Consider the following 25,838-nt stretch of genomic DNA (forward strand, 5'->3'; position numbering starts at 1 on the left):
CCAGTTAACCTGCACCTAATAGCCTGAATATTCCTGAAATTCTGATCTCTGAAGCTGAGCAGGCTTAGGACTGACCAGTATGTGGAGGGGAGGCCTCCTGGGAACACCAAGTGCTGTAGGTTTCTGTGAGGGGTGCTGGACAAAGTTGTGCCTCACAGAAGACTAAAGTTAAAGAATTTCATGTATGTTACATTCTAAATGTAGCATTGCATGACAATATTGGAACCTTTATCTTTAACCTTTACCCAGTATGTTTTGAAGAGTGGGTAGAAACTGAAGTGCCCAGAGGAAACACGCAGACATGGGGAGAACAAACCAACTCCTTACACAGCACTGGATTCGAACCCTAGTCGCTGGTGGGCTTAACAGCATTGTGTTAACTGCTATGCTAACTGTTCGACCCTTTTAAGTTTAAAAAATTTTTGATCTAAATTTCTGAATTTTTTTATCACTTTGCATTACATCTCTTGATCTTGGACAGTTCTTGATTGTTTTGAAAAGGAACAATTAGCTAATGGTTTAATTTATTTATATAGCTCATTTAAAACAACTCGTGTTGACCAAACTGCTGTACAGATAATAAATTACATCTCAACTGAAGAAGCTATTTAAAGTGCAGTATAAAATGAGTAACCGAGGTTTAGAATTGTGCATACAACATGGTAACAATCACCTCAAAAGACTTGTGAGTAAAAATAAAACTTCAATCTGGATTTGAGTATTGAAGGAAAGGGCTTATTTGATGGAGGGAGGAATGTTCCACAGTTTGGGAGCTGCAATAGTCAAGGCACGATCTCCTCTGAGTTTGTGATTTGAATGGGACCTAAATTAGCCATTCTAAGGGGTCTTGAAGTGGAGTGTTGGGAGATTGGTGATATAAAGAGGGGGGGGGGGGGGGAGTCCATTTATGGCTTTGTAAAGAAACTGGAGAACTTTAAAATCTATTCTGAGCTGTACTGAGTCAGTGGAGGGAGGCCAGAATAGAAGTGATGTGGTCCCTCTTCTTGGCTCCTATCAGGAATTTTGCTGCAGCATTCAGCACCAGTTGCAGACAAGATAATGATGACTGACTAATTACCATATGTAGAGAGTTAGTCTAAATGGGAGAAAATAAACTTTCTTGAGATTTTGGCAATAGGACGGTTCTGGAAAAACCTAGCTTTTACTACTGTTCGTCAAACCTGGAATCAAATATCTCGCCAATGGATTTGTGGTTTAATAAGGGTGGATAAGTTACCAAGGGTATTGGAGATCATTTTGGTGGAGTTGGGGGGAGGGAGGAGGTATGGGCAAATAGGATGATTTGCCTTCATTTACCTGCAGGAAGTTTTGAGCCTTCCAGCTATTTGTCCTCCAGATAGTCATTGAGGCTGGTTATCTTTGGTTGTTGGGCTTCAGGGGGAGATAGAGCTGAGTATCATCCATATGGCAGTGGAAGCAGATGCTGTGATTTTGGATGATATGACCGGGGGGAAGCAGATATAAGAAGAGAATGGAGCCCAGAATAGACCCTTGTGAGACCCTGCAGGAAAGGGTAGGAGGAGGATGAAAATTTGCACGTGTTGACTGAGGAAGTCCTATCACTAAGATGAGATTTAAACCAGTTCAGGGCCACGCCATCAACACCTCTGACGGAGGTGATCTATTAAAATAGCGTGATCCACAGTATTGAATGCTGCGCCAAGGTCCAGGAGAATCAGAAAGGTGGAGCTCCCTGAGTCAGTGGCGAGGAGCAGGTAATTGTATACTCTTAGTAAGGCTGACTCTGTGCTATGGTGGGCCTTATAACCTGACTGGAATCTTTTGGATGTGTTGTTTTGATGTAGGTAGGGAAACTGTTGGCTAAAGACAACTTTTTTGACAAGAATGGAAGTTTGGAAACAGGAGATATTGGGTATTTTTCCAAAGAGAAGATCAGATGACTGATCAAAAGAGAGATTTAATTTGCACAAATCCAGACATGTCAAATACTGCCAAATGGAATTTAGCCTTGTTGCAGTGCTTCATTCCCAGTAGGAATGCTTTTATTTTTGGATTTCCAGGGTTTGGAAGTCTTTTAATGTGTGTTCTTAGAGAAATCTGTTCTATACTAAATAGTCTGTTAATTCTTCATGCCATTTTATTCTTCTGCCTTTAAACAATGGTGTTTAAAGGTGAACATTTTCATATTTGATGTTTACATCCTTTCATTTTTGTCATGCCAACATTACAGGCCACCCATTCTTGAATATTGGCTAACTCTTGCTGCATACAGGTATCGACTGCTTCAATCTCTGGGCAACTTAAATTGTGTGAGTATCAGCAAACATCCCCATTTCTGGCTGTGTCCTGGAAGGAAAGGCAGTTGATAATGGTTGTGTCTGTGAAGGTGTCTGTTTGATTTGGGCATTGTTCCCAAAAAAAGATTGCAGTAACTCAAATGCAAATTGATGTATTTTTGATCAAATTTAATCGGAATATTTTCATTTTTAAAATTTTTGATCCATGTCAGCTTTACTCCATTCAGTGGAGATGGTTTGATTTGTTCAAAAATAACTTCAAAGCATCAGCAGATATATAAACAGATGTGAATAAATAGTGCAAAGCTGACCTGAATCAAGAACTTTTGACTTGTATCAGGTCGCTACGGTCATAGCTTGAGGTTATAGAAAGATTCTCACGAAGGGAGTGCAGAAGACTGAGTTTATTGAGATGCAGCTCTGCCTTTTATAGGCTGCATCACCGCCGCACTCTGGCTTGAGCAGAGCTGACTGCCAATTGGCCGTCTCAGATTTGCAGGCATGGATTGGACCCACGCAATCCGCTGACAGTGATTGGTCGATTCGGCTGCTATTACTGGGGCCATCCCCGCGTGCTGCTTGCTTGATTGCCGCGTTCGATGGCCATTTCTTGTGCTGGGCCATGGGCTGCTACAAGGTGATCTTTTAATCAATGCTGAAAGAAATAATCTGACATAAGTCAACATCACCAAGAAGAACATTACAGAGTAGTTTTTAAAAATCCTTTGGGTTTCTTTTCAGTTTTATTTTAAGATTTATTTACTTCCTACCTTACAAATGTACTGTAAATGCTCTGGTGGCATGAAAAGACAGTAGACACAAACATAGGTGCAGACACAGAAGAGGAAGAAGAAGACGACCAAGATCTGCAGAGAGAAATAGAAGATAAAATAGATGGGCAGAATATAGATTAAAAAAAAAATTCAAGAACAAATGAGAGCATTAAAAGAATGGTTGACGTTAGAATTTAGTGAAATGAAAAGTACAGAAGAAAAAGTGAGTAGAATAGAGCTGGTCATGACAGAAATAGGGAAAAGAGTAGAGAATGTGGAAGAACGAGAAACGGCTGTAGAAATGGAAGTGAATGACTTAAGAAGAAAATTGGAAGAAAGTAACAAAAAAGTTAGTCACAAGAGTTGTTAGCTCAGAAAATGGATATTTTGGAAAATTATAGTAGCCAAAACAACAAAGATAGTGGGCTTAAAGGAAGATGAAGAAGGCACAGATGGCCGTTCCACATTGCCACCATCAAGAAGTTGCTGACCGACAGTTGTTCCAGTTCTTACTGACAATCCACTTGGCTTCAAACCAGTGCGGACTCAAGGCCGACATGGCCTGTTTCCGCTCTGTAAATGGTTATATGGTTATATAACTTTTTGATTTGTAAATTTAACCGGGATTTTTCAGTATTAATAATAGTACGCTCAGTAATTATACTTCTATCTGTTGGCATGTATTTTGCTGTAATTTATCTTCCACTGAACACTATTACTGATGAAAACTGTCCTTAAATCACAGGTATGAACTCATGGAACATTGATCTTTATCTGCTCAATAGAATGACAAAAAATATTTAAAAACTCAACTTTCATCAGGGAATGCTGATAAATGCTTTCAGGGATGGAATAGTTTGTTGTTAGATGAAGTCTTTTTTAAAGCTTTCATAAACAAATTTTGGTTAATTGATAGGATGTGAGATTGTTAACAAAGCAAGCATTTAATATTTATACCTAAATGGTCTTGAATTCATGACACTGCACTTCACAGCAGTTTTACATTAGTAGTGGAGTTTACTGACGCATGACGTTGACCCAATAATGAGAGAGCAGCAATATATTTAAAAGTTGAGTGGGAAATGTATGCTTCATTTTTTTTTCTTTGATGCTAAATTTAAATTGATTTATTCATTTCATTAAAAAAATACTCACCTTGTGAAGGCAGTATCTCAATTGCATGATCTGTTCGAGATGTTGCGTTATTCCTGTCAAGAATAACATGCAAAGTAAATAGTTGAGTTCTAAAAATCTGCTGAATAAAAGTAAATTAAAAAAAAATTCTGCTGAAAAGCTAACGAAAAGTGGGGTGAACTGAAAAAGCAATTAATTCCTTTGCCACTCACGGCAAACTCTTGGCTTAATCATGCCTTTGAGGTAAAAATTAATTTTCTAAGCAGTTGAGATGGGGGAAAAACAAAATGGAGGTGGAATATAATATTTTAATAATTCAAATAAAACCTTTCAATGTATTTAGAATCATGTAAAATTGGGCAACAGAATTATACTCTTAATTTTATCCTCTTATTTTATCATTGTGGAAAATAGCATTTTGCTATCATCTTTATGAAAAATCGAATGCTGTTTTTGTAGAGCATTTTGGAGGAGAATAGAAGATTTCTTGGTTCCCAGTAATAACATCTCTGCAAAAATATCTTTAGGCTTAAATATACCTGAAATTCATAAACTAATTGCATATCCTACTTGCAATGATTATTGGAAGAGGTGGTGTTGGAGCTTTTGAAAAACATTCAGATAGATTAGTCCCTTGGGCTGGACAGGATGTTGCAAGTTTTTCTTGCTGAATTAGAATGCCTTATTCTAAGTTGCATATAGTGTTGACATGTGTTCACAACTCCTTGACCTTTAATATAGATAATTTGCTATGCTTACATGTTTATTTGTACCACTGAAATCTGCTGTATTCCTATTGCCTGTTGTCTATATTAGCAATATGGATGAAGTAAGTAGTTTGGATGTGGTCAATATGGTTAGCAAGTCTGGAGATGACATCAAAGTTGGTGACATAATGGACAGTGAGGAAAATTATCTTGTGTTTACAACAAGATCAATTGTGGATGTTAACAAAGGAATGGAATTCGGATAAGTGTGAAATGATGCATTTGTTAACTCCCACCAGAGCAGGATTTCACACTAAATGCTAGTCTTGGAGAGTGTTTGTGGAACAAAGATCTTTGGCTTGGCTTCGCGGACGAAGATTTATGGAGGGGTATGTCCATGTCTGCTGCAGGCTCGTTGGTGACTGACAAGTCCGATGCGGGACAGGCAGGCACGGTTGCAGCGGTTGCAAGGGAAAATTGGTTGGTTGGGGTTGGGTGTTGAGTTTTTCCTCCTTTCTCTTTTGTCAGTGAGGTGGGCTCTGCGGTCTTCTTCAAAGGAGGTTGCTGCCCGCTGAACTGTGAGGCGCCAGGATGCACGGTTGGAGGCGATCTCAGCCCACTGGCGGTGGTCAATGTGGCAGGCACCAAGAGATTTCTTTAAGCAGTCCTTGTACCTCTTTGGTGCACCTCTGTCTCGGTGGCCAGTGGAGAGCTCGCCATAGAACACGATCTTGGGAAGGTGATGGTCCTCCATTGTGGAGACGTGACCCACCCAGCGCAGTTGGATCTTCAGCAGCGTGGATTCGATGCTTGCGGACTCTGCCAGCTTGAGTACTTCGATGTTTGTGATGAAGTCATTCCAATGAATGTTGAGGATACAGCGGAGACAGCGCTGATGGAAGCGTTCTAGGAGCTGTTGATTCGGAGCCGAACAGGAGCGTGGGTATGACAACGGCTCTGTACACGCTGATCTTTGTGTGTTTCTTCAGGTGGTTGTTTTTCCAGACTCTTTTGTGTAGTCTTCCAAAGGTGCTATTTGCCTTGGCGAGTCTGTTGTCTATCTTTTTGCCGATCCTTGCTTCAGATGAAATGGTGCAGAACAAAGATACTGAGAGTTAAAGATGTGTAAAGTTCTTCGGTAAGCATATAAGGGATAACCTATCCTTGACTTTCAGCACCTCCTCATTATTCAGGAAGGTGCAGCAATTGTTACTTAGGAGGTTGAGGAGGTCAAGACTACCTGCTCCCATCATGGAAACATTCTCCAGGGCCACAACTGAGAGGGTCCTATCTGGCTGCACCATTGTGCGGTATGGTGGCTGCAAAGCACTGGTCCAGAGGATCATCAAAACGGCTGAGAAGGTCACTGAAGCCTCCCTTTCCTCTATTGATGGCTTTTACAAGGAGTGTTGGTTAAATAGGTCTCAAAGAATTATCAAAGATCCTTTCCATCCAGCACACAGAATATTTGATTTGCTTCCATCAAGAAGTCGGTATTGGAGCCATGACTGCCAGATAAAGAAAGAGAGTCTTCTCGCAGACCGTTAGATTGAAGAACAGTCTTCCAGTAATTGAGTAAATAACCCCAAAATATTTATTTTAAATTGCACCTTTGTCTATTTCCGTGATGATATGATATGCTATGTGTATGTGTGTACACTAATCAGATGGAATACACTTAAAATAATGGCAGGTTGACAAGGGTGGTGGAGAATGCATTTGATATGCTGTCCTTCATTGGTAATGGCATTTAAAACAGGAATTGGGATGTCAGAAAGTAAATTGGTGTTTTTACTATTGTGTGCAGTTCTGGTTGCCCAATTATAGGAAGTATGTCATATCAAGCTGGAAAGGTGTAGAAAATATTGAAGATGTTGATAGGACTGGTTGACTTGCATTACAAGGAGAGGCTGAAACCTTTCAACCTTGTGTAGGAGATTTACATGTGATTTTGGAGGTATATAAAATCATCAGGGGTGTTGTTAAGGTAAATAATCAGGTCTTTTTCTCAGGGTAGGAAGTCTAAAACCCAAACGCATATATTTAAGAATAAAGGGGGAGGGGGAATTAAAAGTGACCCAAGTGGCACCTTTTTCTCCATAGTGGGTGAAAGCTACGTGGTCAAGGAAGGTACATTAGCAAAAGAAATTCTACATAGGTTTGGGCCAAATACAGTAGAGCACAGTTAATATATCTTTGTATTACCATGGTGTAGAGCAGGGATTGGCAACCTATGGCCCACAGGCTGGACCAAATTTATCTAGCCTGCAACCAAATGCAAAAGTACTATGTGCATCTGGCCTGCTAATCCAAAAATGGATACTGAAATTTACGGAAAGATATCCTATCAGGTTGTATTTTGAAATATTCTGCAGTGAAATTAGTTACGACAAAGGTTCTTCATCCTGAAACGTGAATTATTTATCTTTAAGCAGATACTGCTCTTGAATGTTTCCAGCCTTTTCTGCTTAAGTTTGTGATTAGGCTGCTCCAGTTTCACTGAAGAAGCATGGAGAAACCAACATATCTCACGGGATATTAATGGAGTCCCAGAGGAGATTCTCATTCTCTGTGATCTCCGGCAATGAAGGCATAGCACTACCACCGCCCTGAAAAGTTGATTGTGTGTACTCCCCGCCGAGCACCCGACGCACTCTCAGGATCAGGTTATGGGACAACGAATGCGGACCCTTAGCACAAGCATGGTGAAAATGATGCTCACGCTGGGTTCGATTTGAAATATCCAGGGTGTTCCTCCCAAACATGCTCAGCTCCTCAAAATGTGCATGCACATCAGGGCTTGTGTATAAAAGGAAAACAGTAGTCAAGGGGGATAGTGTTCCTGCTTCAACAGTATTTGAATAGAACCTTCATTGCCAGTTGCTTTATCCGGCCACTCCGTAGGTACCACCATAGCATCTGTTATCTACTCTGCTTTCTCCCCATTCCCAATCCTGCCATTCGAAATGAGCTCCCAGGTATAATAGAACTACCACCTTGACTGCGAGGCAGCTGTCAGATCAACCTGGAGCTCTACATGTTTTGTGACTACTTCTCCATAATGAGTGCAGTCAGGCATTGGGCTGGCGTAGCTGGGGACAAAAGGGGCTTATGTAGCTCACCTGTGGTGTGAAAGAGGGGGAGTGCTGCCTTTCATCAAGGGCGAGGGACAGGTTAAATTTGTCCAGGTGGGACTGGTATCTCACGTCAAGGGATGTGTAATCCAGGTGCGGATGAGGGAAGGTCGCTTCTGGTGAGGTTTGTGTGCAGGCTTTAAACACTGCACTTCTCCAGTTTAAAAAAAATGGGTTGGAGTGTACAGTTAGTCAGTTATGTTCATACATAGTACATTATGTACTCAGGCAGAGATGATTGAAAACTTAAATTACATAATGTCTGTATTTCAGTATTTATTTCATTTATGGTAGCATCAATGTGGCCCACCGTTCAACCACTGACATACCATCCGGCCCACACATGGTAAAAGGTTCTATGCCCTGGTGTCGAGGAATTAAGTGAAGAGGTGAAAAAATGTTGTACACTGAAAAAATAATTGTTGTATGTTTAATCAATCTGCCTCTTAAGAGCATTGTTGTGTTGAAACATTAATGGTTATATTTTTAACTGCTTATTTTTAATTGGTTGCTGGTTTGTATCTTGTGAAGTTGTATTTCTAAATAGCAAGACAATTTTAGCAATTGTAACTCAACCATCCTGAAAAATGCACATTTCCTCTTTTTTTCCCTACTACATTGAAAAAGATTTTTAGCTGTTGATCCAAATTATCATTGCAAATATATGCACTGTTTATATGAAGAAATTAATCTTCTGAATTGCTCTTGCATTTGTTAGCATTTGTGTCTTGAAGTAGTGCCCAATTTATTTTGAGTTATCCTGAATAGGCATAAACATTTTCTTTTCTCGAACTTGACTTTTTTCCATTTTGACTCCTAACTAAATCTTTTAATACCTAGGATCAGCCGTGTGGTTTTTCATTTCATTTCCTATGCTTGAATGTTTTAACTAAAATTGGATACTGTATTCAATGTTGTTTTACCTGGATACGATAATTTTAATGCTGCCTCACCAACTTCCATTCTGTTTCAAATTCTTTTTTTTTTACAATTGACATATACACAGAAATATTTTGGTCTTGTTAGAATTTGATATCCTGAGCTACTTTTGAGTTTCCTATTTGTTACACTACTTGCTGCACTTGTATAATAAACACACACAGCACTTACAATTATCATCCTCCATTTGAGCAATTCACATTAGGTTTCTTTCTCCATTTCTCTTCATAATAATCTACAAAGAAAAACTGCTGCAGAATTTTCTCCTCAATTTCATATTCACACAAGACAGCCGCCATCATCCCAGTAACAGGCCTCAATGACCACTGGCACTTGTACCCACTATTAAGAAATGCTATAAGTATCTGGTGATGGAAAGCATCAAAGTGCACCTCTCAGAGACACTGGCCTATTTCAGTTCCAATCTAGATGAAACCGTTCCAATGACAATGCTATAGCTTTCACCCTCCATACTGTCCTGATCCACCTGGAGAACCATGCCTCATATGCCAGGCTGCTTCAGCTCGGTATATAATATAATCATGCCGCAGAGGCTGATGGAGAATCTGTCCTTGCTGGGACTGAACACCCCTCTCTGTAACTGGATTTTGCACTTCCTAATGGAAAGACATCAGTCTGTCCAGGATGCAACAGGGCATCGAGTACCACCTTGCTGTGGACTCATTCTGCTCCTGTTCATGCTACTGACCCATGACTGCAATGCCAGATCCAGTTCTAACCCAGATGGCCTCAACATCAACAACAATTATTTGAAAAACTAAGAAGAGGTTGAGAATCTCGTGATATTGTTTAGGTATAACAATAATTTGGACAAAAAGATGATGATTGTGGACTTCAGGAGGACCAGGGATGAACATTCTCCATTTCACATTAATAGCTCAGTAATGGAGAGAGTGGAGAGCACCAAGTTCCTTGGTGTCCACATAAGTGACAATCCTGACATGTAACATCTTATCACTTGCCAGGAAAGTGCCACAGGGACTGCACTGCCTTAGAAGGCTGAAGCAGGCAAGGCTACCGGCCACCATTCTGTCAACTTTCTACAAGAACTACAGTTGCTGTAGAGCATTGAATTGGAGGTCAATCCACAGGACGGTAAAAGCAGCAGAGCGGATGACTGGGGTCTCCCTCCCATGATTCAGATTTATTGTCAGAGTACATACATGACATAAAGCCCTGAGATTCCATTTTCCTGTAGGCACTTCAGAATTACCACTAATTGGTAGAGCAAACTATAAACTGCACAGCGTAAACATGTAAACAAAGCACCATGAACAGATAATGAATGTAAACAATAGAGAGAACAAAAAGAAAATTAATAACATGAGTCCTTAAATGTTTCCATGATTGAGTTTGTTGTTGGAGTCTTATGGTGCCTCCCTTTGGTGTGATTTATAGGGATATTTGTTTCAAGAGGGCTTGCAAAATCAAGGAGGACCCCTACCACCATCCACACTGCATCATTCAGCTACTCCTGTCAGGAAAAACATATAGAAGTAGCAGGGCCAGAACAACCAGGCTGAGGAACACAGGCAGTGAAAAGTTGAATGTTATCTGTGACCATTCAGTCATTCCTGTTGTTAGAGTTCTGTGTTTTGTATTGACCTATGTGTTGTGTGGTTTTATGTTAAAAAGTGACAGTTTGCCTTTGAGAGCAAAGGTGAAGGTGGACTGCAGGGAGTGGGAAATGGACTGGGCATGTGCAGAAAATGATCTAAAAATTTCTGGACTTGGACGACAAACTACTACTGGGTGTAGCTGTGGAGTGGAAAGAGGCCCAAAACATGAGTCATGGTCTGGAAGACAGTTTAGAATGTTGGGCATTTTAAAAGGGATGAACATTCCGAAGGCAGCCAGAAGGATCCGGACCAAGCCACGGTTCCTCTCTCTGCAAGCAACACAAGAAGACAACTTCAAATTTTGTGCTCTCTCTCTCTCTCTCTCTCAAAGATCTTTTGGCTTCAGTTTACCAAACAAACTGAATTTTGTTTATGATCTTTGCTTCAGTTTAGATCAAAGTCTTGTGAGTTTTGTGTTTGATTTGTGTCTAAGTTTTTCTGTGGGCTGGTTGGAAATGTAACTTAGACTTTAATTACATATTTAGGCTGGGGAATTTATTAGTTTTACACTGTTATAGAAATTTACATATTAACCAGTGGGCATTGTTATAAAAGGGGGGGGGGGGGATTTTGAATTAAAGTTTGAAGGTGAATTTTTGTTAATAAAGTAATTGTTCATCTTTACCCCTGTGTGATGTGCCTTCTTTGTGGTTGCTGGTTTGATCTTGTAACACTGTCTATATTATTCCTTATAGTGATGATCTCATATTATTGAAACAGGAGCTTCTAATACCTGTCTCTCGTCTTCATCTTGTAACTGTGTCTCTGTAAATCTGCTTCCTGTGTGACAAATTCAGTTCCATCTATCCCTCTTACAGTCAGAGATGCCAGTCAATATTTGGGAAGTTGAAATCACAATTCCTCTCACCATTCCAAAATCTGCCTGCTTATTTGCTCCTGGGTTTCCTGACGGCTATTTGTAGGCCTATAGACAACTCCCAGCACGGTGATAGCTCCCTTCCTATTTCTGACTTCCACCCACACCGACTCAGTGGACATTCCCTATGCAGCATCTTCCCTTTCTGTAGCCGTGACCTCTGCTGGAATTCTTTATTTCAAATGGATATACTATTGCAAACTGATAGAGTAATCTAGTCATTTTAATAACTAATCCAGAGGCCTGTATTCATTATTTAGAGAGAGGGTAATTGAAATCCCACCAATGCAGTTGTTGAATTTAAATTGCTAATTAAACAAATATGGAACTAAAATGCTAAAAATAATTGTCATTCAACTGAGTGTTACAAAACCCATCTGGCTCATATGATTTCAGATTCATTAGGATCCTAATAAACCACTCAATAGAATAAAAACCTGAATAAATTAATAAAGTCTGATAAATGATTTGGCATCTGCCAAGGAAACAATAAAAATAGTACAGCTCAGTCAATCCTGTTTCATAAATGTGCATCGAGGAAAGGGCATAATAAGAACTGCCTTCGAGATTTATCAAGCAACATGCTCTGAATATCTACCTGCATTTCCACTAGTTGAAGGCAATACATCTGTGATTGTTTAATGCTGTCATTGAGCCCTCTTGAATCCAAATTCATGTCAAACATTGTCAAGAAAGATGTCTGCCAATTTCCACTTGTCTCTCTCTTGGCAGATGAACTAATAGAAGAAAATTAATACACAAAATCATTAATATATCACACAGGAAGCAGATTTACAGAGACACAGTTACAAGATGAAGACGAGAGACAGGCATTACAACTCCTGGTTCAATAATATGGGATCACAAGAAAGATTCCTGTCACAGTATGTAAACTGGCCAACTAGAGGAGAGGCCAGACTGGATCTGGTTCTGGGGAATGAACCTGATCAGGTGGGGGAGAATTTTGGTGAGTGATCACAACTCCCTTAGCTTCAATATAACTATGGAAAACTGTCATACTGGGAAATTGCTTAACTGGGGAAGGAAAGGATGAAAGGATAAGGCAAGAACTAGCGAAGATAAATTGGAAATAGATTTTTAAGGATGAAGCACAGAAGTAATGTTGAGGATGTTTAGGAACCACCTGTGCAGAGTTCAAGATAGGTTTGTCCCACTGGGACAAGGAAGAGATGAAGGGAAAAGGGAAATGTGGCAGACAAAACTGGTCATACATTATTCAAGAGGAAGGAAGCAGGAAACAGGAAGGGCTCATGAGAAGTATATGGTAGCCTGAAAGGAGCTTAAAGGACTTGGGAGAGCTCGAAGGAGGCATGAGAAGGTCTTGGCATGTAGAATTAAGGAGAACCCCAAGGCGTTCTATGTGTATGTGATGAGAATTAAAGTAGGGCTGCTAAAAAATAAGGGAGGTAACATGTGCCTAGAGGCAGAGGAGGTTGGGGAGGTCCAAAATAATTATTTTGCTTTAGTATTCATAAGGGAAATGGACCTTGATCACAGTGAGGTCGAAATTGAACATGGTTGTGTGCTGGAAAATGTGGAGTTTAAGGAAATGGAAGTGTTGGATCTTCAAAAAAACATCAAGATTGATGTCCTCGGGGCCAGATGTGATATACCTCAGGCTGCTGTTGGAAGTGAGAGAAGAGATAGCTGGGGTAGTAGCTATGATCTTTGAATCTTTTTTTGCCGCAGAGGAGGTGCCGGAAGATTGGAAAATGGCAAATGTAGTCCCCTTGTTTTTTTAAAAAAGAAGGTAATGGGGAGAATTTGGGAATTATAGACTGGCAAGTCTTGCATCAGTGGTGTGCAAAGTAATGGAGAGAATTCTTAAGGATAGGATTTATGAGCATTTGGAGAACTACAGTCTATTCGAGGACAGTCAGCACGGCTTTGTGAAGGGAAGATCGTGCCTCACGAGCCAAATTGAGTTTCTTGAGGTTTTTTTTTTAAAAAAAAGGAATTGACAAGGACCCCCCATGAGAGACTCATCCAGAAAGTCATGAGGCATGGGATCAGTGGAACCTTGGCTGTGTGATGAAAATGTACTTGTTGGAAGAAAGCAGAGAGTAGTAGTGGAGAAAAAGTATTCTGTCTGGAGGTCAGATCAGTGACTAGTGGAGTGCCACAGGGATCTGTTTTGGAACCCCCTTCTCTTGGTGATTTTTATAAATGTCTTTTATGAAGAGGTGGAAGGATGAATCAGTAAGTTTATGGATGATATGAAGTTTGGAGGAGCTGTGGATGGAGTTGAAGGTTACAAGAGGATATAGACAAGATGCAGAGTTGGGCAGAAAAATGGCAGATGGATTTTAATCTGGATAATGTCAGGTGATTCATTTTGGAAGGGGAAACCAGAAGGCTGAATATAGGGTTAATGGTCAGTTATTTAAGAGTGTGGATGAACAGAGACCTTGGGGTACAAATCCATACATCCCTCAATGTCGCTGCACAGCCTGATAGGATAGTTAAGAAGGCCTATGGGATGCAGGGATTCATTAATAGGGGGATTGAATTCAGGATTAGAGAGGTAATGGTGCAACTCTCAAATCTTTGGTACGACCACACTTGTATTCAGTCCTGGTCACCTCATTATAGGCAGGATGTAGAAGCTATGGAAAGGGTGAAGAGATTTACCAGGATGTTGCCTGGATTAGGAAACCAGTCTTATGAGGCAAGGTTAGCAGAGCTGGGACTTTTCTTTTTGGAGTGTCGAAGGATGAGAGGAGACTTGATAGAGGTATGCAAGATTATGAGCGGCATTGATAGGGGGGACAGCACCTCTTTCCTAATGCAGGATCAGCATACACCAGAGGACATTTGTACAAAGTGAAAGGAGCTAAGTTTTTTTGGGGTTATGGGTGCCTGGAATGCCTTGCCAGGAATGGTGGTGGAGGCTGAAACATTGGGGGCATTTAAGAGACTCTTAAACACATGAATGAAATAAAAATTGAGGGATATGGGGTAGGGAGGGCTTAATACTTTGTTTAGGAAGGAATGTATGGATTGGCAAAACATCAAGGGCCTGTGCTGTGCTGTTATGTTCTATGAAACATTGTATGTAGTCTGCTTTCAAAAAAATATACATATATTCAAGAGACTTCTGCAGCAGCGATGAATGCAACTGGAATAGGGGGCAACGTGGGAACCTGCCAAAAAAATCCTCAATCTGCATATGCCATATCCAGAATGTTGCCCTCACTATTCTCTTTGACGGTACTTCATAAAATTCAAACATCATTTGTAACCTTCTGTTAATAAATTTGTATTGAATATTTATTTTTAGATTTCCCTTGAAATAGATACCGATAATTATTCCATGTTTAACTATGTGTGTGGAAATGTATTACTTCAATCTTACCCTAATTTAAAACCATGACTTCAATTTTATCTTTGAATATTTCTGTAGTAATGCTAATTTTCAATGAATTTTGATCACAACCACAGAAATGGATAATCCTAAGAGTTGCCCCTCTTTTCCAAAACAAAATCCTCTTGTAGGACTTGAACTATAGTAGTAAAGAAATATTCTTTTGAATTTGTTTTAAGAGTTGCCTATACCTTAAATCTTTAAAGTGTTTGTGTCCTTGTTGATATTATGGATATTGGCTCTACTATTGTTTTTGCACTGTTGGAAGTTTGGCAACCGCTTCCCCGACTTTTTCCTGTATGATCTTTTTGTTTTTCAGTTGCCTGTTTGTCTTTTATGATCCTCATTATTTAATCATCCCCTTTCACAACTGCTTCTTCATTGAATATCGGCAACCGCTACTTCCTCCTATCCCTGTTCTGTTTTTGTCCCCTTTCTATCTTGTCAGAAAGGCCTATAATCATAAAACAAAACTGCCAGACCTTTCTCCTTTTAAGCTAGTGGTTTTCAAACTGCTTAAAGCAGTGGTTTTCAAACTGTCCCCCAAACTCACATTGCACCTTAAGCAATCACTATGCCACAAGTGCTCTGTGATCTGTAAGGGATTGGTTAAGGTGGCATGTGAGTGGAACAAAAATGTTTGAAAACCACTGTTTTAATCGTATCTCATTGACTTGTTAAATGCATGGCTTCACTAATTCCAAAGGAAATGACGATTTTTCTCAAGCAAAATATTTCAGTAACAATTGGGTCGAGTGCAGTGGTTTTCAACCTTCCTGCTCAAATTCCACCTTAAGCAATCCCTTACACAGAGCACTTATGGCATCAGGATTGCTTAAGGTAGAATGTGAGTTTTGGGGGCAGTTTAAAAACCACTGCTTTAAGCCATGGTTTATGTATCATGTTACCACATGGCTACCAGCATTATGTTCAAATTTATTATCTGATTGTACAACGAAAGTGTCCTCAGTTTAAAAAAAAAAGTGCATACGGATGTAACACACATACAAACTATACATTAGCCGTATGCTCATGTACACATATAAAAATAAATAAATATTATTAAATAAATCTCAGGATTTGTATGATCCCAGCCAAATGCATATTCTGCGCCAAATGGAAACAAAATCAACTGAAGGAACGAGAGTTCTGGATTTTCAAGCCTAAGCCACAGTTAATCAGTCGGACAGCAGCCTCATTGCCCGTAGGAAGAAGCTGATTCTCAGCCTGGTGGTTCTGGGTCTGATACTCGTATCTCTTTCCTGATGCTGCATGTACGGTGATTTCACTAATTTCACTAAAACCATCTGACCTGTACAGATCTCATTTTCTCCAGAATCAATCCTAGTTATTCAAATATCTAAACTGCCACTCATTCCCTCACCCCTACAGCTTCCTTTGTGACTTGGTCCCTTATTTTTGTGCACAATTTTCTTTGGCTACTACCTGTTACTTTCTCTACCCCTTTAAAATTGATCTGTAGAACCTCAACCATTTCTCTACCTATGCTGTTGAATTTGGACCATAACTTCCAGCAGTTAGCCTCTTTTAGAATTTCCTGTAGTTTCTGTTGCATCTTGGGCCTTGATATCCTGGATTCAACTTCAGTGATTTTCGCTGTGGCTTAGGCTTGAAAATCCAGAACTCTCGTTCCTTCAGTTGATTTTGTTTCCATTTGGCGCAGAATATGCATTTGGCTGGGATGCCATACCCTGCCATTATTTTTGCTAGCTAATCTTTACATCTGTTAGCCAATATTGTGCCAGAACACAAGTTTTGATTTTTGTTCCTCACAGAATTCTCTCACACACTAATATTCTGAGATCTGTAGAATTGGAAATGTGTGGATTGTGAAGCCATCTAGTATTGACACAATCCAAGACCAGAAGTGGCCCCCTCTGATAGTAATTGCTTTGTTGATGTTCAAAGTGAAATGAAAGCTCATTTGTTGAGTTGCCCACTACTTTTACACATTGCATCAATTTGATGATTGGGTGGAGTTTCCTTTTATGCACTTAATTTTATTTTTTCTTCCCCATGACGTGACATTTCTTAGCATATTTTTTGCCTCTAATTTCCTAAAAGCGCTCTGAACAGAGCTAACATCTACACCCACAACCAAAAAATCACTTGCAGTTTCCTCTTGTTTAATTTGCATTCTTGTTTAATGGTGCACAAACTGTCAAATTCTAATAAACAAGAAGTATTTGGGCTGTGAGTCACGAAGCCATAAAATGCATAAAGGTTATTACACAGATGGTGCTGAGTTTGAATTGACAATTGGATAAAATTGAATAAAGCAAGATAATTAGTATTCCAACTCACTAATATTGGATTATATCCTCTATCTACCATATGAAATTATGGATTTGGCTCACAATTTTTTGTGTCGTTACAAGTAATTTTATGGCAGACTTTGTCAGAATTTTTGAATAAACAATGAGACGGCATGGCTAGCACAATGCCGTAATAGCACCAACGATCCAGGTTCAAATCCAGCTCTGTCAGGAGTTTGTATGTTCTCCTCCATTCCTCCAAGTACCCTGATTTCCTCCCACATTCCAGAGGTGTATAGATTAGGTGTAATTCCGCAGGCTTATGAGCTAGGGGAACTCAGTGGTAGAGACAACATCCATAGAGAATGCTCCACATTTCATGTTGGGATCCTTCGTTGAGACTAGCCTCAACCAGTTCATAGTTTAGTTTACACGGGTGCAGTAAGTGGCTAAGTTATTGATGCACTTTACTCTTTACAATCTTTACTGGATGTAGAGATCGAAGACCAGTCTGGATTTTCTCACACAAACCCTAGTTCCCCTCTTAGTTCTCAATCTGCATGATTTCAAGATTTTGAGCTGTGATGACAATGGAATCATATTAATCAGAATAGGGTGTGAATTAAGTATATTAGTGTTTCTACTGCCTTTCTTGTTGAAGGCCAGAGATTCAAGACGCTACTGAATAAAGTTAGGCTAATTTAAATTTACATTCACCATGGTAACAGGCTCTTTTGACCCATGAGCCCATGCTATTCAATTACACCCAATTGACCTAAAACCCCAGTTATGTTTTGAAGAGTGGGAGGAATTTAGAGTATCTGGGCGAAACCAATGCAGATATGGGGAGAACGTGCAAACTCTTTTCAGCCACAAAATTCCTTTAATTCTGTTGTTACGTAACAGTGCCTTTGTCTCATGACATTAACATTTCTTGAATTATATTTTACATTTTTTATGCTGCCTTTTAAAATCCATTCCCCTGCATTTCATTGGAGGAGGGAAGAGGGGTAGGGAAGGGGAAGAAAGATTCTTTATCCTTGTATTTTACTGATTATAAGGCTAGAGTTGTGCTGAAATTTCTGTTGAATTTGAAGTCAAATTTGACTCGAGGTAATGAAGACAGGTGAGCAAAAGGTGAATGGAGTGGGTATGAGGCCAATTGGTTCCTCAAAACTGTTCCACCTTTCTAATTTAGCTCAACAGCAAAAGGAACTCTGTGGTGACCTGCAGAAGAAGAGGTTATCATTTGGAAAACCCTGATGGGGCAAGTTTCTTCGGCAAGACAGAAGTGGCTGATTGGAGGGAATCAGTTTGTGTGTGTCCAACGAGCAACAAATCTCTGAAACCAACAAGAATCTTCCTGAGCAGTAGCCAATTACCTTTAATCACCAGAGCCTGGTTTAAATGTTAAATTCTGTGCGTAGTATAAGAATGACCTGATACTGGAAAACTTGGAGTGAGAAGTGAGATTGGACGGTGAATCAAAGAACTTTTCTGAACTTATTATATTCATGCGTGCTTAGAATTAGAAGGGGGTTAAGTTAATAGTAATAAGTTAAAGTTTTTAATGTTTAAAGAAAATTAAAAATGACTTTTGTTTAAGTAACCATTTGTTTTGGTGAATTTCTATTGCTGCTGGGTTTTGGGATCCTTTGGGCCTGTAACATTGTCAACACTTCATGTCATTAATCAACCTTGGTTCCAAGGCACTTTGGACAGATGCTTACAAGAAGTAACACTGCATTGAACTATTTCTCTCTCTGGCTTTGCTTATTGGACAAAATAACTTGTTAATTTTGATACTTCCTTCATATTCCCTTTTGTCATAAAACCACAACATTCTGTGATTGTGCCATGTGCTTCAACTGCTACAAATTAGTCTTGGTCCTTCAGGCAGGATTTGTGGTTGGAAAACCCAAATGCACCATCTGTTCTCATCACTTGGCATTTGTGCTTTGTACAAAATTACAAAATCATGTGAGTGTACAAAACAACCCTACTTCAATTATTTTTTTTAGAGAAGCTAATAGTTCAGAATTAAAAGTGATTGAGGTCTCTTCTTGTTGACGTTTTTTTAATTGAAGGAATAAAAATGTTTGAAAATTGATTATTAAAGAATGGCATTCCTAAACTTTGAGCAATCCATGCACCCTAAATAAGTGTCCCATTTTTTGAGTCATGTGTTGATTGCAGATAAATCTATTAAAATCCTCATTGCTAACTGAATTAAGATCTTGATTATTTGAAGCCAGTACCCATTGGCACAGCACAAATCAAGTGAAAAATAAGTTGCCACGTAGTATTTGCAGATTTTCAGACCTGATGATATTCTTCCACTTTATTGGACCATAAGAAATAGGAAAAAGTCAAACGACCATCACCATAAAATAAATCATTGATATTAATCCTGACCGCTAGCTGAATATTTTAAGTACAGATGCTTTCCTACTTATGATGGTCTGACTTGCCATTTTTTGAAGTTACGATGATACAATCACGTGACTGACGTTTTTTTAACTTTCCCGTAATTCGTTAAGGTAATCGCAAGCATCGTTGATTTTTTCCCCAGTAAACTTTGATAATTCTTTTAAAGTGAATTTTTTTATATCCTCTCTTAATCACTTTCAGTTCAGTTGGAAAGCTTGCAGGGACTGAAACATCGGTGTCGAGAGGGAGCGGGGCAGTGGGACCAATACAGAGCTGTCGAGCGAGAGTGGGACAGCGGGATCAGTTTGGGGACTGATACAGCACTGTCTGGGGAGAGCTGGGCATTGTGATCAATATGTGACTGATACAGGGCTGTGGGGAGAAAGTGAGGCAGTGGGATCAGTGTGGGAGTTGATACAATGCCATCATGAGAGAGAGCAGGGCAGTGGGACCAGTGTGGGGACTGATACAGCATTGTCAGTGTTGTACAAAGTATACCTGTATTCTTTTTCAACTTACGATTTCCTTTTGACTTGCCATGGGTTTGTCGGATCATAACCCCATCGTAAATTGAGGAGCACTTGTGCAAGAAATCTTCTGGTGCTCATAATCCTTGATTTCCCCTAAATCAGTGATTTTTACTGTTTGTTTCCACTCACTTATCACCTTAAGTAATCCCTATGCCATAGGTGCTCTGTAATTAGTAAAGGATTACTTAAAGTGGAGGGGGGGGGGGCGGAGGGCGGAGGGAAAGAAAGGTTGAGGATCACTGCTCTTTACCCAATTGTGCTTAACAAAAATTGTAATTGGCCCATTTCCTTTGGAGTTACGAAATTGTGCACATAACGAGTTAATTAGGAATGATTAAAACAGTGGTTTTCAAACTTTTTCTTTCCACTCACTAATCACAGAGCACCTATGGCATTGGGATTACTTAAGGTGGTATGTGAGTGGAAAGAAAAAGTTTGAAAATCACTGGCCTAAAGTATTAAAAAATCTATCTCAGCCTGGATTATATCTGATAATTCTGCCACTGGAACTTTCTGGGATATTAAGTTTCAAAAACAGTCTTTTGGGAAAATAAATGCCTTTTCTTCACAATCAGTATTGTGACTAAATTCTCATATCAGAAGAAACATCTCTGCAGTAACTACCCTGTAAAGCTACTGAAATTCTCATTATTAAATTATTTCAGCTCTTGCTCTTCTAAAATTCTGGTGTATGCAGAACACTTAATTGTACTATTTAGAATAATCCTTCAAACTTAAAATCAGTTTAAATCAGCCTTTTCTACATTGCCTCCAAAGCAAGAACAGTATATTCAGTAAGGAGACTAAAACTGTACATAGCAGTCCAGGTATGATGATAGCCTGAGTTTTTTTGCCCTCAGTCTGGTTCACCAAATGCTGAGTTGAATACTCTTGTTCTGTTTCCATAACAGACTTTATTTTCTTTCTTGGAGACTTACTCTGCATAGTTGTCTCTGCCTAACTCCGAGCAGAATCAGGCTTAAGAGTAAGTAATTCACGTATACGATCCTTTATCCAGAACCCTTGGGGACAGTATGTTCCAAATTTCAGATTTTTCCGCCAAATTGTACTGCCATATCCACACCCCCTCGGCCGCCCGACTCGCGCTGCCGGTCCCTCGGCAGCCCGGTCCGTGCCATCCGAGCTCCTGACACTTTGCACAACGCAGGTATTTGCCGTGGTCAAATGTAGTATCCACATAAGTCATTCCCTCCCCCACCCCCCCTCATTTGACCCAAAAAATTTGTCCCCAAAACTTGACGATCACACAAATATATATGGTAAATTGCAAAGAATTGAAGATTTTGGAAAATTTTATTGTTCATAATAAAACAGTCAAAATCAGAATACGATTAGATACATAATATCTACCTCCCTCACCCCAACTCCTCTCTAGACTACCCCCCAAAGAAAAGATAGAAGAGGAGATTAACTCACATACCAATCATTACCATGGTTTGGTGCAACCCCAACACCCGTGGGGGGATAAACAAAACATTACAAATTCAGTTCCATATATTTCATGTACGGGCTCCAAATCTTAACAAAAAAGGAATAATTATTACATTATACATTATCTTTACCAATGAAATACAAGACCTCATCCTCACTGTTGAATACTTCAATCAGTCTTATTCTTCAAAGTAATTGCCAAACATTTCTTGCTACTGCTAGTACCAGTCTCAAAAAGGCAATTTGAAACTTATCCAATTTTAATTCCAAACTCATTTTTTTAATATAACCCAATAAAAGTACCATAGGGTCAATTGAAATTTTAAATTTAAGTAGACCTTATAAACATTCCTTAATTCTATTCCAAAAAGGTTTCACTTTTTCACATAACCAAGTAGAATGTAAAAAAAAAGAACCAACTTGCTTATGACATCTAAAACATAAATCCAAGGAAATAAACCTATTTCCTTAACTTCTCTGGAGTTAAATATAACTGGTGTGTAAAATTATAATGAACTATAATCTATATCTTACATTCACTAATTTAGTCATCCAATCATTCTAAGAAATCAATATAGACAATCTTTTTTCCCATTTAAGCCTAGATTTATAAATAACAGTCTCGAGCATTTTATGTTGTAATAAAGCAAACATCTCCGATATAAATCCCTTCTTACCCCATTCAGTAAGTAAACTTTCAAATTTGGAACATCTAGGCAATCATAATGTATGCCCAAAGTTACCTAAAAGTAAGGCTCTAACCTGATAAAAGTAAACAGGGTATTTGGAGAAATTCCATATTTCTCCTTTATTCTTTGAAACGAAATAAAATACCCAGCTTCATAACAGTCCTCTACCAACTTAATACCTTTTTGTTCCCATATTTTCAAGAGCAGATAATTTAATGAAAAAGAAATACGTTTATTCTGATACAAAAGAGTTTTAGCTGAAATTTTACCTTCAGTACCTACAATTTCATTTTTCTTACTCCATAATTCCATTAAATGTTTCAACATTGGTAAATTATAACTCTAGAAGCTGAGAATTCCATTTATAAATAATCCATTCTCATTAATCTGAGAGAATTCAATCTTAGCCCAAACCAAAGGTTTATCCACATCAAACATTCCGTTAATTAATTTCAGTTGTGCCGATTCATAATAATGCTGAAAATTAGGAAGTTGCAATCCTTCTAAAGCATATTTCCAAGTCAATTTCTGCAATAGCACCCTTGCCATTTTACCTTTTCATAAGAAAGTCCTCACCAAAGCATTCAAATCTTTGAAGAATTTTTGGGGAATTCTACATGGGATAGACTGAAAAAGGTGTTGTATATGGGGAAAGATATTCATTTTCACACAATTTACTTGTGCTATCAAGATTATTGGTAAATATTTTTACTGATTTAAATCATATTAATTCAATCAGACCACTTAAATTTTGCAATATGTTTGCAAGATGAATAATCCACATCCGCCAAAGGCATTATTTTGCTCTTATCCCAGTTAATCTTATAACCTGATAATTCACCATTTTGTTCCAGTCTTGCATGAAGATTCCCCAACGACTACATCAAGACATCATCTGCAAATAAATTTATTTTATATTCATCTGCACTCACCTTAATACTCTTAATATTACTATCTTGCGTAATCAGCTGAGCCAAAGGTTCAATAACCAATGCAAATAGAGCTGGTGACAAAGGACAGCCCTGCCTATTGTAAGGTAAAACATCATGAGATGGGAATGTGTAAGGAGTTACCCTGCCCTGTACAGGGCTGTAACAAGATGTAAATGCATCCTTGTACTTACAAGATAAGAGAGACATTGATGGATTGAGAGGCAGGAAGCTAGCAGGGAAAGGATAGCAACAGTTTTAGTCATTGGACAAGTAATGATATGATGATGTTCTAAGCATGTATCCAAGGGTATAAAAAAATCACCATTTTGCTGATAACGGCAGAATGCATTCTCCGACTAACATGTTTAGTCGCAAGTGTTACAATCCGGTAATAAAGAACAAAGAACCCTGATTTCGACTCAGCCTGGTGTTTGTCTCACTCATTCATGAACAAAGCAGACCTAACACTAGTTGATCTCGATAATTCAAAAGAAGATACCTGTCCATTTGTCACAACTCGAGCCGATGGGTTTTTATATAAAGCCTTAACCCAGCCAATAAAAAGTGGCCCCAATGTAAACTTCTCCAACACAGAAAACCCCATTCCACTCTATCAAAGGCCTTCTCAGCAACTAAAGCAACTACCAAAGGTAGGCCGGATTGTCCCCGAGAAACATTAATTAAAGAAATCAATTTTATAATATTATCTGCTGAAAACACCTCCCCCTGGCCGAACTATTTAAAACCCGATTTAAAGTTTATAAAATTTTTTTTACAACTGTTAATTATACTGTTGAAGTATTTTACATGCAGCTATGAGAAAGATTAAGGCTTAAATGGTTAAAAAACTGGCAACAAAACAGCTTGATACTGTTGAAGAAACTCTGCCTTCCGGACAAGTGGAGTGTCCGACGTCTATTTCGGCACAGCCCCGACTGCAACAATTGTCGACGGGTAGAGTCCATACTACGCTGGTGCTGACCTTGCATTGTGCTGTGTATGATGGCACTGACGATCGAGATCAATTTCCCTCGGAGCAGGGTGATCAACCACACATGCATGAAACTTGGCGGATGCGCGCTATGCTAAAATTGGCCCAGGCTGCAGGGGGGCCTGACCTCCCTCAGTCTGACGACTTTGGGCTGGTGGGGGGCAGGGGGGGGGCCACACCTGTAGTCTGGCTGCCCTGACCTCTGTTTTGATGGAGGGAGAACAACTTGTGGAGGAAGAAGGAGGCCTGACTGAGGGTAGGGCTGTACTGAGACGAACTTTTAAGTTTAAATCAGACTCATCATATTCTTCTGTTGCCTTATCTGATTTATCTAACCAAATGGAAAGTATGGCCATGCAGATAAGCCAAGGATTTTCAGTAGTCAAGGAGCAATTAGCTGAGATGAAAGATGAAATGTCTGATATAAAGGGTGAAATGTCTTCTATTGAAATGGATGTGAACAAGTGCATGAGAGCAGTGGATAAGGTTCAAGATAAATTTAAAAAGATTGAAAAGATGCATTTCTTGATTTTAAAAATGCCGTGGAGCAGTGTAAAGAAAAGATGGAGCAGATGGGGGACTCGTTTACTGGTTGGGAGATTCAAAAGAGTTATTTGTTGAAGAGGAATTGAAGATTCTATTTCCTTTTTCTGTAATTTGAGCAAGTTTGGAGAATTAAAGAATAATTGAATTGACAAGTAGTAAAATTGCCCTACCTCATTCTGCCAGTTTTAGAACAAGTATTGGTGTTGCAGGAACAACTAAAGCAGAGTTGGTCACACTTGCACATGATATACTCCATAACATTTGATCCAACATTTTATTTACTCATTGATTTAAGTAAATTGCATTCTTTTTTTCTTTTTCCACATCAACTAAAAGCCAGTGAAAAAAAGGGAAGTTTGCATAATTAACCCTCAGTGCCATAACATTCCCTTCCTGCCAGCTGTTGATCTTGGAATAAGCTTTCATAATGATGTAGAAATTTGTTTTTTGATGTGTCTAATGGAAGCCTGCTGGGCAAATGGTGGAGTGTAACGAGTTGGCTAATTAAGCATATTCTGAGAGCATTCACTTTTGAGTACAAAAATCACGTATTTTCTCTGCAAAATGAATCCATGATCTGTTTTGTTATATAAATTGTGCATTTTCATTGTTTTGATACCTCATTGATTAGCTATATTTAGAAGTTGTAATTTTAGGATCTAGAAAAAAATAAATGTAGATGCTTGTGTGAATAAAAAAAATTACTGAAGAAGATATTAAAAATGTGGCACATGGTATACATTAAGTTGAATGCAGCTTGATTGTTCGCTTCCTATTTTCATGATCTGCTATCAATGTATTCATGTCATTTTCCGCTACATATTACAAAAATGTCTGTAAACAAGTATTAATACTCCAGTTTGAAAGTCTGTGCATAATAAAATAGTATGTTGGCTTAAATTGTAACAAAATCTGATTGTTTAGTTATGCTTCATCCATACAGCCATTCTATAGGGTAGAAAACTACCGTGAGAGACTTAATTACCTCTGAGAAGCTCTTTTCCAGATAAGCCAAACAGCTGAAGTTATCAGCTGTTATTCTTTTTGTTATCATATGTAATGAGGCATGACTCAAGTGCCATATAATTACTTGCTTGATGACAGCTGTTACTTTAGCCCTTTTC

The 25,838-nt window shown here is 39.0% G+C and overlaps 1 protein-coding gene across 10 annotated transcripts in view; it reads left to right on the forward strand.

The window, feature by feature from the left end:
• The window catches only part of ppp2r5eb (protein phosphatase 2, regulatory subunit B', epsilon isoform b), a 175,724-nt gene that overhangs the window by 45,521 nt on the left and 104,365 nt on the right, over positions 1 to 25,838 (forward strand). The window contains exon 1 of one of the 10 annotated variants that reach the window (XM_069916251.1): positions 2,273 to 2,291. The exons of the other annotated variants lie outside the window; for them this stretch is intronic. The gene's annotated coding sequence lies outside the window, so the exon portion shown is untranslated. Of the gene's footprint in view, positions 1 to 2,272; positions 2,292 to 25,838 lie in introns of those variants that run through there. 10 annotated transcript variants of the gene reach the window in all.

Source organism: Narcine bancroftii, chromosome 2 (assembly GCF_036971445.1).
Source record: "Narcine bancroftii isolate sNarBan1 chromosome 2, sNarBan1.hap1, whole genome shotgun sequence".
Taxonomy (NCBI): domain Eukaryota; kingdom Metazoa; phylum Chordata; class Chondrichthyes; order Torpediniformes; family Narcinidae; genus Narcine; species Narcine bancroftii.